The sequence below is a fragment of the Coccinella septempunctata genome, chromosome 2 (genome assembly GCF_907165205.1).
Source record: "Coccinella septempunctata chromosome 2, icCocSept1.1, whole genome shotgun sequence".
NCBI lineage: Eukaryota > Metazoa > Arthropoda > Insecta > Coleoptera > Coccinellidae > Coccinella > Coccinella septempunctata.
The window spans coordinates 31,889,605-31,902,503 of NC_058190.1; the positions used below are offsets into that span (position 1 = coordinate 31,889,605).

At 34.3% G+C, this 12,899-nt stretch overlaps 1 protein-coding gene across 1 annotated transcript in view; it reads left to right on the forward strand.

Annotated features, from left to right (window-relative positions):
* Positions 1-12,899, forward strand: part of LOC123307714 — a 465,084-nt gene that overhangs the window by 257,163 nt on the left and 195,022 nt on the right. The gene's annotated exons all lie outside the window — the stretch shown is intronic.

The following is a 12,899-nucleotide window of genomic DNA, read 5'->3' on the forward strand; positions in this document are numbered from 1 at the left end:
ATTTTGACATAATTAAGGCTCTATCTTACTAATGTCACGAATAATTTCATTCTTTAGTTCAGAAATCGATTGTGGATTATTCTCATAGACCTGGCTTTTCACATAACCCCCAAAGAAAATAGTCCAACGATGTCAAATCACATGATCTTGGTGGCCAATTGACATCTGCGTTCCTGGAGGTTATTCGTCCAGGAAATTATTGTTTCAATAAATCAATTGTGTCATTTGCAAAATGAGGTGTAGCGCCATCTTGTTGAAACCAAATGTCCTCTTCATCAATATTCATTAATTCATTAATTATCACCGAACCGAACCGGTCTCTTGAAATTTTTTAATAATTCGACCAACAGTGCTTTCAGATGGACGATTATGTAAACCATAAAATTCACGTAATTTTCTAAAAACACTTTTCTCAGAACGCTGATTTTCATGAAATAATTAAACAATTTGAACGATTTGCTGTATCGTGTACGAAGCCATTGTTATATAAATGTCGTACATCATACTTTTTAAATGTCAAAATACCCAGACGAATTCGGTGCGCCATATATATTCTATTTATTCTTAAAAAAAACAGCGCAATTTGAAACACCCTTATTTCGGGCTTACACTCTTTCTGATGAAAACTCTCATAGGATAGTAGGTATCAAGCGAGGAAGCAAACAACGAAAACTACTTATTATGCATTTTCTTACGATAGAGGTTTGTCTGAAAATATTTGTAGGATTCTTCGAGATAAGATCCCAGAGTTCTCGTGTGCTTTCTACCCTGTTAGAAAGGTGAGTAAGGTCTATTGAAAAATTAAAGATTCGACGTCTAACATATACAGGGTAAGTCTTTGACTCGTACAAATAATTATACAGTAGATTCTTGAAGATGAAAGAAACACATTTTTCCTATAGCATTTTTTCCGATTCGATCTTATTATAGCCATTTTAATTTTTCATAATAAGCTGTGCCACCCCTGGAAAAACAAAATTCCCTTCGGAATAAGTAGCTGAATCTGTGACACAACACATCTGTGGATCTTTTAAAAAATATTGCATTAGCAAAGTACCTACCCAGTTTTTTATTTTTGAACATCAAATTACTCAAAAATACTTTCATTTCACGAAACGAATATTCATTAGACAGCGTCCGACTTAATTAAGAGTTGGTGTCTTTGATTTTTTGGTATTTTTATGGTACATAATGGTCGTAATGAGGAAACTGGAAGACGTGGGTGATATCTTGTGCTGAAAAAATATTCATCAAATAAATGAAAAACTGTATTCCGAAATTCATTACATTCGATAAAACTGATTGTTAGATAAAACTAAAAATATAATTTTTTATGGTTTTTCAACAGCCTGTATCTTTTAAACTGAACCGATTCGACAAAAATGGTAAAGAAAAAAGTATTTCTTTTGACCTCAAGAACCTACTATTAAAATTTTTATAAGAGTCAAAAGCTCAACCTCAGGAGATTTCTTTTTAAGAGAAACATAGAATGGTGAAAACCGTAGCCTCCTACGATTCTTCGTTTGTGGGTTATTAGCAAAAAATGAGATTTTGACGATTTCGAAAATCTCTCATAACTTTTTTGTCTCTGAAGTTACAGATCTGAAATCTGATTTCGGAACCTTCTACAGGCACTTTCAACGTAGAATCCATTAACGACCTCAAAATATTTTTTCATCTCGAATCTTGAGGCGAATTTTGTTTTTTGAAATACAAACCTTTATTGAATTTTTATTTTTGAATTAGTAAAAAATTTGTTGTGAGTAGATTCTACGTATAAAAATGCTCGAGTAAGGTTCAAGTTTCAGATCTGAAATTTCAAAGACAAAAAAGTTATGAGAAGTTTTCGAAATCCTCTGAATCTCATTTTTTGCTAATAACCTAAAAACGAAAAGTCATAGAAGGCTACGGTTTTCATAATTCTTTGTTTCTCATAAAAAGAGCTTGAAAATATGCCATCCGTTTTCTTCTAGCTCTGATAGTTCTCGAAACCCCCCTCAGTATACAACGAATTTTGCCCACCCTGTACTTTATAAGTGTATATCATGATTACATAATTTTTTGTACCTTAGCTTCGCTCATCACTATGAGCTGGTTTTTACAAATCGAAATATTGTTCGGGAGATAAATTTGAAGGGATATAATCTACTATTGTATTGCATTTTCAAAATGAAACCGACGATATTTTTTTGGAAGAATAAGAATTAGGTATATTTCATATTTTTGGCCAGCAGAGATGTATGTATTCTTTCGTTAGCAGTTATACAATTTGATCTCACAATTTTCACTGCATCTGGTGTCGGTGATCGAAGCCAGAAAATTAAAATTTTTGCCTTATTCATACCTGTAATTGATTGTTCGCGATCTGCAAAATGACGACCCTGATTATCGAATCGAATTAGGATACTCCATGAACCCTCAGATTGTCAAGTGTCAAGTCAATGTTTATTAGATCGCTCAATTTGACTTGAGATAGTTAATAATGGAGGAACAATTCCGCCCATTGTCACATACCGGATATGACTGACCTGATGATCACAGGATACTAAATGATCGATCTATAATTATCGGTAATAACCATGTAGGATTAACAAGGTTGAATTTGATTCATATCCTGGATGAGAAGGATATTGAGCCAATTACAACCAGATTGGATATTTTCAACAAGTAGGTACCGAAAAAACGAAGCTACACTACACTGCCATGATCCTCAATGATGATTGTATTATGGATATTCTGTCCCTTGCAAATATAAGGAGAGCTTAATATTCATCAACAAATTATTCATTGCAAGAAAGCAGAGTTTGTGAAGTAGCAGGCCTAAAAGAGTTTAGGGGTGCTCTGGCACTATGAAACTCGGTATCTGACTATCTTACAAGGCTGTCCATGCAAGAACGCATAAATGATCCAATAAGTTAAACGTCTTTTCTGGAGCTTCTTTCTAATTTTTAAGCCCATCATCTGAAAAAAAAAGTCTTTCACAATATATCATAAGCCAATTCCGAGAAACATATTCCTGCAAAATAATATTTAAACGATATAATTAACTTAAATTAACGTTTCAATATCGTTATGTGAGAACTGTAGAAGACAATTTACAGGATGTCCCAAAACTAGTGAATCAAACGTCACACCACGATAGAGTAGATCAAATACTATCGAATGACACCAATATTAGTTGAGCGAAAATGTAGTGTTTCCGAAAAAACCTAACCTGAAATTGCCGATTTTCGGTCTATTTTTCTAATCACAGGGCCAATTTGTGATTAAGGACAGCGTTTTTCGCCCATATTATCACCCCTATAAAGGGGATATATTCTGAGTAATAAAAATTATGTAGAAAAAACAATTGTTTTAATTTACATTTACTTGGGTTTTCGATTAACTACTTGGAATAATTTTAATTAGGTGTGATACAATAATCTAGGATTAATTTGATTTAAAATCGCTATCCTTTGTCACAAACTGGCCCTGTGATTGAAAAAAATTGTTCGAAAATCGGCAACTTTAGGTATTTTAATAATTCTGATTATTTTGGAAACGGTACATTTTCGCTGAACTAATATTGGTGTCATTCAATAGTATTTGATCTACTCTATCGTGGTGTGACGATTGATTCACTAGTTTTGGGACACCCTGTATTAATATGGATTAGTTCATAGAATTGAGAAGAAACAGACACGTGAAATCATGAACAATTACATATACAAAAAATATATAATTTTCTCCAATCCACTGGATTTCAAGTTCAACTTGATTTTAAATTACCAATTTAGCCAAATATGTCCTATTTCTATCGAATATGTGTCAAAATTTTTTGACTCGATAACGTAAAAAGTGACTATCCAACATTTCTCTTCAGAACATCATGTCCTACAGAAATGGTATAATTACATCATTCAAGAAAAATTATGGATAAGAAACCCGACATTTCGAAAGAAAACAGTTCCGACGATCTTTCTATTGATGAAGAAATCTGATATAGGTCTCCAAACATTTCTTTATATCGGCGAATGAGTAGTGTATGTATTTTATTCCCGAGAACAAAATTCTAACAGTGCATTCATATAGTTTATGCATATTATTTCTTAGGCAACATGGGAAAAAATTGCTTCTGACAAATGGGCAAAAAAAATTAGTTAGAGGTTCAAGAAATTTTCTTGTTTTTACGAGGAAATTTGTTGGTGATACATAACGTTGAATACTCATGGAATGCAGTTCTTTTCGGACATTCCTTCTAGAGGTATAATAAGAGTGTTCAATGCGTTCGACCTAATTTTGCTAACTGCCTAGAAAAGGTATTAAATAATCAAGCAGTTTTAAAGTAATTTGTTACATTCCTTTTGCTATAGCACATCCTTCCAGAAGAAAAATTCGTTTTTGATTTAATGAATACCTATATGAAGGAAAAAACTTTTCATTTGTATGGAGAGGTGAAAAACTCAACTGATTCGAAATCATAACACTTTTCAATAAATTTATTAGTACCTAATATAAGGAACAGTAATGGAAGTTATTACCTGTATTTTCTAAGTATCTCCATTCAAGTCCATTTTTTGACATTCGCAATCTTAACATGCTCACAATAAATTCAATTTTTTTTTTATTAGATTTCAATGGAAGGCATTGAGTTTCTCTATAAAATTCAATCAAATATATATAGATGGTGTCTTAAGTCACCAAACTTGTGTAACCAATTTCATGAAAAAAAGTCGTGTGGTAGATGATGGATATAATTTTATTTTCACGAATAAATGACTTCTACCTAAATGCAATGAACTCTCCACTATTCTCTTTCTTGAAAAAAACCCCCTATCCCAAAGTGAATCTCGAGGTGGAAATATATCACTCTATCCAATACACAACAGACTCTTGTTTCTCGAAACAAAAAAGCCATTTGTAACCTAGGTTGACGAGCAGGAATACTAAATCCATTTGGGACCGTCCTAAGACACATCGAAGAGGATTAAGACGATTGACAACAAGATGGACGAGTCGCCCAGTCCAGTCAAGCAGTTTGAAATAGGTGAGGACGTATAAGATTATTTTGTCGAAACAAAGAAGCTGCCTGATAGCACCTCAAATGAGGAAATGCTCATCAGAGACGCACTGAATCCAGCGAATTCTCGTCTCCAGGATTTCGCCATTCAATCTGTCAATAAGATGAGTTCAGTGGGTGTTGACATAATTTACAGCATCCAGCTGTACAGGTTGTCGCGAGAAGGAGTACCTACTTTTATAATCCAGAAATACGGCGTTTCTCAACTGGAAGTGGAATATGCAGTCTTCATTATGAGTCTCACAAATAGGTGAGAAAATACCATTTATGAGTGAAGGGACAAACTTATAAGATTGTGTAGCGTCTTTTCGGTTAGTTTAACAATTAATTTCAGTTGAGGTTTCCGTGACCAGAGCGTTTGAATTGACTGGAAAAATTAACGAATTCAGGAGAGTAAAAGCGCGATTTTTTATGGCCCTAATACTTTCTAGTGTCCTGTACGGGTGTTTCACTTTGTGCATGTGTATTTTTTTTTCTGGATACGTGGGATATTGGGATATTAAATATGTCATGAAACTAAATCAAACGGCAACACGGATCTCATTCATTTATTTTGTTGTTTCATAGGGTGACTTGGTACAATGCCGAATAGATACAAGCGGCGCATTGGCAGCAGGAAATACGCCAATTTTTCGCAGGATATTATTATTTACGTTATTTCCACAAAGAAATCACCGACGAATGAAAGAAATCGAAGTTCTGATGTTTTGTTTAGTTTTTTTTACATTTGAGTTACTCTATATTCATTTTAGCTGAAATAAGGGTTTATCATTTAATTTCCTTAACGAATTTCAATTATATAATCACAAATTCTAATTATTCAAAACTATACACCGTTCCAAGTCACCTATTTCATTTGAGAGTTGAGAAATCAATTGATTTAAACTTGTGTCCCAAGCCTTCCAAATCGATTGGTGACTTGGGACAAGTATGATTTATTTTATTCAAAATTTGCATCCGAACTCTGAAGCATGGTATATATCCTGATCGATATAGTCTGAGTCATTAAGCATTTTGGAACCTCTTTGTCAGATAAAAATAGGTCACCGTTTTGAAAATATGACAAGTTGAATTCAAAAATCGACCCAAGTCAGCCGAATCTACCGTAACGTTTGAACATATGCCCTATAAAATTTTGAGTAGCGAATGATACTTCGATCAATTTTTTCTCTGCACTTGTGATCGTTCATGTGTATACGGATCTAGGCATGAGTCTGAAATAAAATTATTATTTTCTCAACCAATATTACCAAATGAAAACTTTGAAACAAGTCAATAAATTTTTAAATATCCTCATAAAATTGAGTGTTTTTCTTCAACCCTGTAGCCGCAACCACACCCATCTCTCGTTTTTAAAATAGCCTATACATATTTCATTTCTAGGCTCGTTGAAAAAGTCAGTGGAATCCCAACATAATTTCTTCAATTTTGTGGTTATCAGAAGAAACAGAAATTTTTCTTGAAAAAACATAAAATGAAAAGTTCCTCAACCAATAACATTAAACTAAGAGGCTAAAATACGTTAATTGAGTTCGGTTTATCCTTTTATATGATATTTAATACTTTCCTTCAACTGATGCACTTTTATGGCATGAACTGGGAGTCAAGATCTTAATTGAGGGATGTCATATTGTTTCAATTCATTGAGCGTTTAGAATATCATTCTTGGTATTCTACAAAAATGCACCAAAGGTTTTTTTCAATACTTGAAATTTTGTAGGGTAACTCTTCTTTTAACTGTAGATAGAACTAGCCAAAAACTTTCAAGGTGACGAAGGTGGAAAGAAGATCCCTATTATGATTGAATAGTCGAGATAAACAACTTCTGCTGACTGAATCAACCTTATGGTTCCATTTAGCACATTAACCTATTCGGTTCTTGACTGGAAATGAAAACTGAAAGCAACAGAAGATGTTTGTATTTTCCCCTTTATTTTTCAACTGAATTATTCATAATGTCTTGCCCGAAGATAAAATGCGACGAAAATAAGGTATCAGTGAATAATATCACGAACACAATTATATTATACACGACTTCAGCAACTTGTCCATACTTCTGTTCCTTTCAGCTTGCTGAGGATGGCTTCAAAAAGGTTCGAAAATGAAGATTATTGAAAACCATGTGAAGTAAGATTTTGAGTTTTTGATTAATCGTCTAGGTACTACACTTTTCAGTTCCATTTCACGATACACCACAACAATTTCAAAAATAGGTTGCTCGCTTTCTGACTGTTGAGACACTACAGTGAGAGATGGTCACATTTTTCCTGCACATATCATACATAAGAAACATATCAAGTTCAATATTTGAATGAACGCATATTGTATAGAATAAATGAATTTCAAATTATTTCAAAAATCACAAAGTGGTAGAGGTTTTTTTTTTGCGTAGCAGGGGGAAAATCTGCAAGTCAGACAAACCACTCTCTCCTGAGGGGGAACAAGTGTGAGGATTCTCACTCTCCTGAGCTCGAGACCCACTAAAAACTGCTTCTTGAATATTGGTTTCGGGCATTTGCCTATAAACCGTTCATCTCTTAGTCGGTTTTCTTCTCGCACACTATTGTGCTGGGATTTATGTGTTTATCCTCTATTGGATAACACTTTATTGGATTTTTCAATAAGTTTCTGTTCTTATTTCAATCTCTTTTTAATTTATCTCTTGGTCTCCTTCGGTAAATTCGCATTCTGCTTTTATCTTCCTCTGGGTCGTAGTCCACTACTCCTCTGAGTTCTTGATTAGGATGGTTTTTCGCTGTTTCAAATAATCTCTGCTTTTCTGTTCATGAATTCCGTTATGGTTTCCCATTTTAGGTCCCTATAAATCTGTCTATTCCTGACAAACCAAGGTGCATCTATAGCACATCGTAGCAGATTGTTTTCAGTGGCCTGAATTCGTTTGATATGGCTCTTTGCCGCGAAACCCCAGGCAACTGATCCATAAGTCAGTTGAGGCCTAGCAACGGCTTTGATTATCTTCAGTTTTGTCTCTTTCGACATGTGGCTTCTTCTTTCTATCAGAGGGTAGAGTCTATTCATCGCTGCTTTCGTTTTGTCGATTGCTTGTTTGATATGACTTTTCCAAGTAAGTCCTTTGTCAAGCGTTATTCCTGAATGTTTGGCTTCATTTTTCCAGTCGATTTCTTCGCCGTCAACTTCTAGATTCGTTGTGGGTCGGAGTCTTCCTTTCTGTAGTAATATTGCTTGGTTCTTTTGTCCATTGAGTTTTATTTTCCACTTTATGCACCAGTCATTTGTTCCGTCAATCTTTTCTTGTAGAACTCGTTCTATTACTTCTGGGTTGCGGTGTCGAGTTGCTATGCCTGTGTCATCAGCATATAACGTTAGCATGTTTCTTGGATTCTTCGGAATATCGTGAATGTATATGTTGTACAGAAGTGGCCCAAGTACTGACCCTTGGAGTACTCCAGCCTCTATATCTCTTGTTGTGGAGCATTCTCCTTCCACTTTGACGTAAAATCTTCTATTTTTGAGATAATTGTGGATCAACTTGCATATTTTGATCGAATATCCAGCACATCTCATCTTGTATATTAATCCTTCATGCCATACTCTGTCGAATGCTCTGGCGACGTCTATTAAAACAAGACCTGTAGCCTGTTTATTTTAGAATCCCTCTGTAATGTATTCTGTGAGCCTTAATAATTGTTGCTCTGTTGAATGCTCTCTTCTGAATCCGAACTGTTCTGGTGGTATTAGTTTCAGATTTTCGGTTTCCCCATTTAGCCACGTGGCTATAATTCTTTCTACCACTTTTAGAGGAATGGTTCTACTTCGTATATTGAACCCATCTCATCTGATCTCACCAACCAGATGCTTGTTCACCGAAGTCGCGGAAGTCAGACGTGTACCTACTCGAAATTTTACAGGATCTCACCCGACATTGGGGGATGATTGCTTCGACTTCTTATGAGAGTTTCGTTCGTTCGATTTTAAGTGTAATGCTTCATGATGATATTCTGTCAAAAAAAGTCACTTTTTAAAACACCTCGAGTATGGAGGAAATTTTTTTTTTATGATTTCATCCTTATCAGGAAACCTAATGACTTTCTAATCATTGAGTTGGTTAGCAATATACATATGCATAATTGACATTGAAATAATAGCCTCCAGTAGAAGTATCTCTCCAAAGATTTTGGTATAGATGAATGTATTGGTGTGTTGAATATTTACTTTTGTTGATACTCTGAATTAATATCTATGAATTTGTTATTTTATTGAAGACAAGAAAATACGAGGTGCTGCATCTCATACTCTCCTTTCGGTAGATCATTCAACTGACCGAAGGGAAGTAGCCAATAAACCAGATCATCACAAAAATTTACCGCATTGCAAAAAATTAACATTAATCCCAGTAGGATGGCATATCACGACAAATTCATGTCGCTTGTAAAGCAATGTCCGAAGAGTAAACACGAAAGAGGCTAAAGCCACTTATATCGAGGTGTCATCCATATATTATATTTCCCCCACGACTGCATTCGTCCTCTCTGTCTAAATCTACATTGTTAGCCAAGTAGGATGAAACTAATTTCCTCACAGCGCGGACAAGAGAAGCCCGTTCAACGCTTTGAACGAATAGCCTGTTCCACATCTTCCATTATTGAATTATTTTCGCATTGTTGATTTTTAATTTAGTTGAAATGAAAGCTGACGAAAAATGGCTTTTTTCGTTCGTTCTGAGGCTCCTATTAACAGGAATGGCTCGGTGGATAGTGCATCCAATCGAGGTGTAACCGGCAGAAAATTCAATAATCTGACCCATGAAATAGTCGATGCCTGCAGCGCAAAACTATATTCGATGGTCGTGAACAAAATTTTGTAATTTTGTAATTCATACGATTTCTGGAAAATTTATAATATATGCGTCCACGATCGCGATATTACTTGAATTTGAGTGAAAAATATTACGAATAGAAAATTTGGTATTTGCGTATCTTCATTTCGAATAACAGGAGAAAAAAAATCAAGATAACTATTTGAAAATCAAATTTATATCTTGTGGGTATGGAGATTGGAGATAATCTTTCGGATTTCAATATATGTATTTCAGAAAGAGAGGTATCCATCTCAAGTCTACCATCAAATATATAATACAGAACGGAGTTGGCTTATTTTACGTTAACTGTATCTTAGTAGAGATGGAAAAGACAATCTCAATGAAAAAAAATCAATATTCTTAAAATTATGTTGAACAGAAGATCAATTGGTTGCAATTAGAGCCTTGGTGATTGATATACTAATATATACAGGGTTGACCTTGTACGATATCGAAATTGGTTTTTGAATTGGCCTATTAATATTATCAGTAAGTAAAAATTCCACCCTTTTCGTAATACCTAATAGGCATTTCCATAATTTGTAGAATAAAGCTACCCAACCTTGAATTCTTAGAAGAAATGTCTACAAATCAAAATTAATTCACATATTTTACTGCTGGAAATTACAATTACATTACCATATCTCGGATATTGATAAATCTCTTCAAGAAATACAAATGAAATATCAGGTTTGAATTGCCAATTTTCAACCATTTCAAAGTCTTGTCAAAATACATACTTCCTTGTGATACATTTATAGTTGTAGTTTCTCCCCAAAAATAATATCGAAGGTTGAAGTTGTTGACAGAAAATTAGTAGGAATCCACTGGCATTTATAATTTCGCGAAAAATGAATGAGTGAAAAACTGTTCAGTATATCTAAAAATATTGCTCGTCGATAATATTTTTGAAAGAAGATATGAGGGGTTCAGAGCTGGAGTGAACCAAGTACATTCAGCCTAGTTTTGAGATGAATGGCTTAGAAGTTGTTTATAACCAATTAATTCAAAAGTGAATTCTTTGGATTTTAAAAGGTTGGAATGTAAGCATATGCTTACATAAGAATAATAATAAATGAAGAAGTCACTTTTGAATTAATTGGTGATAAACAACTTCTAAGCTATTCATCTCAAAACTAAGCTGAATGGACAAATTTAAACTAACTATTATCACTATTTTTGAGTGCCATGTATGCAAAAACACTTCGCACTCAAAAATCCAAGTTGATATTTCGGAAATCAAAAAGGCCCCTTATTTTTATTCAGGTGAAAAATCTGCTTTTTGAAACATTCACGACCTGGTCTTCGCTAGTTCCAATATTGTACAGGGCGTGCAAAATTGGTGATACAACTTTTTAACCCAACGAGATAGAGGAAAATGAATGTACCATTCATGTCGTCTTTTTTTTTGAGAAACTAATAATGCCATCAACTGCATTCTTCTATCTTCTCTCGTATTTAAGTTATAGGCCAAAATTTACATTTGGGCGATTTCAACTTTGGTCATTATCTACGTTTCTGTTTGTGTTAGTATGTTGAAATGAAAACATTATACAGACACATTTTTGATAGCAATCTAGTGGCGTACTACGGTTTTTTCCTACAGGTTTATTCGCTGAGCTATAAAGTTATGTTTTTTCTTATGAAAGAATGAGGGCGATGTATGATATATGTCTGAAGCGGCTAAAAAAATGGCGATTTTAATAGTCATTTAAACTACTGTTTTCATAAGAAAAAACACAACTTTATGTTACAGCACAGCGACTAAACCTGTTGGATTGCTATCCAAAAATGTCTGTATAATGTTTTCATTTCAACATCCTAGCCCAAACAGAAACGGAGATAATGACCAAAGTTTAAATCGCCCAAATTTAAAATTTGGCCTATAATTCAAAACCAAAAGAAGATAGTGGAATGCAGTTGATGGCATTATTAGTAACTCGAAAAAAGACGAATTGAAAGTTGTAGCTCAGATATCACCAATATCTGCCGCCTGTAGGTACATAAACAACCTGTTCCTTCGCCATTTTGGTTCATACAAATAGATACGAGTACATTGCTAATAACAAATTGGTGAAGGTGCCGCACCAGTCAGGTATTATATTAATTTCGTAAAATCTGAGAAATTTCAAGTAGCTTGGGCATTGAAAAGAACGAGTCTTTTTTATATTGTATTCATTATAGAATTGTGCTTAAGAGATTCATCCGAAAACGTGCAGTTTTGTTAAAATTTTTACTGTATCAATAATGTCGAGTTCAACAAGCCGCATGAAGATTAGCAACATTCAGTGTAATATTCAGCTTTATCCGTCGAAATCTATTATTCAAGCTCCATTGTAGTTTTTGAGTGGGTAATTCACAATATATTTGCGGTGTCCAACTTTGAAATTTTGATTGTTGAGTCGAAAGAATTTCATCAGCATACAACCTCATATATCTGTTTGATTCGGTCATATCGCAATGTTTTTCTATGAATACCTGTTTGTGTCATCGAAGGGATTTTGATCTTGGCACTCCATATAACATTTTTCAGTTGTGATATGTGCTAATAAAATCTTATTATTCAACACCACAATGTTGCATGAGTTTGCTTTGATAGCCCGGTATATATTCCTATCCAATAAAGTATCGACATTGGACTCAGCACCTTATTCAATTTTCTGATTGCTTCGCCATAAAAGAATAGGATCCCGATAAACATTTATATTCGGGATCGAATAGAGGTTGATTTATCGAATTATCAAGATTTGTTTTTGTTGTATGGGGAAAACACATAAACAAGATTATTTGCGGTCACGTTTTTCATATAGGGAAAAGGAATCGTAAAATGGGGTTAAAAGGATAGCATGCTCCGGAGAAAACTGAGGACTTTCCCGAGGAGATGCGCCATGATTGATTGTGTTTGTCCTTTCATATCCTTCGGGAGTGACCGGGAAGAGAGTGTAAAAAACTACAGGAAATTCCACGCCGTTTGGGAATTGGCGATGTATATTCTGTTCG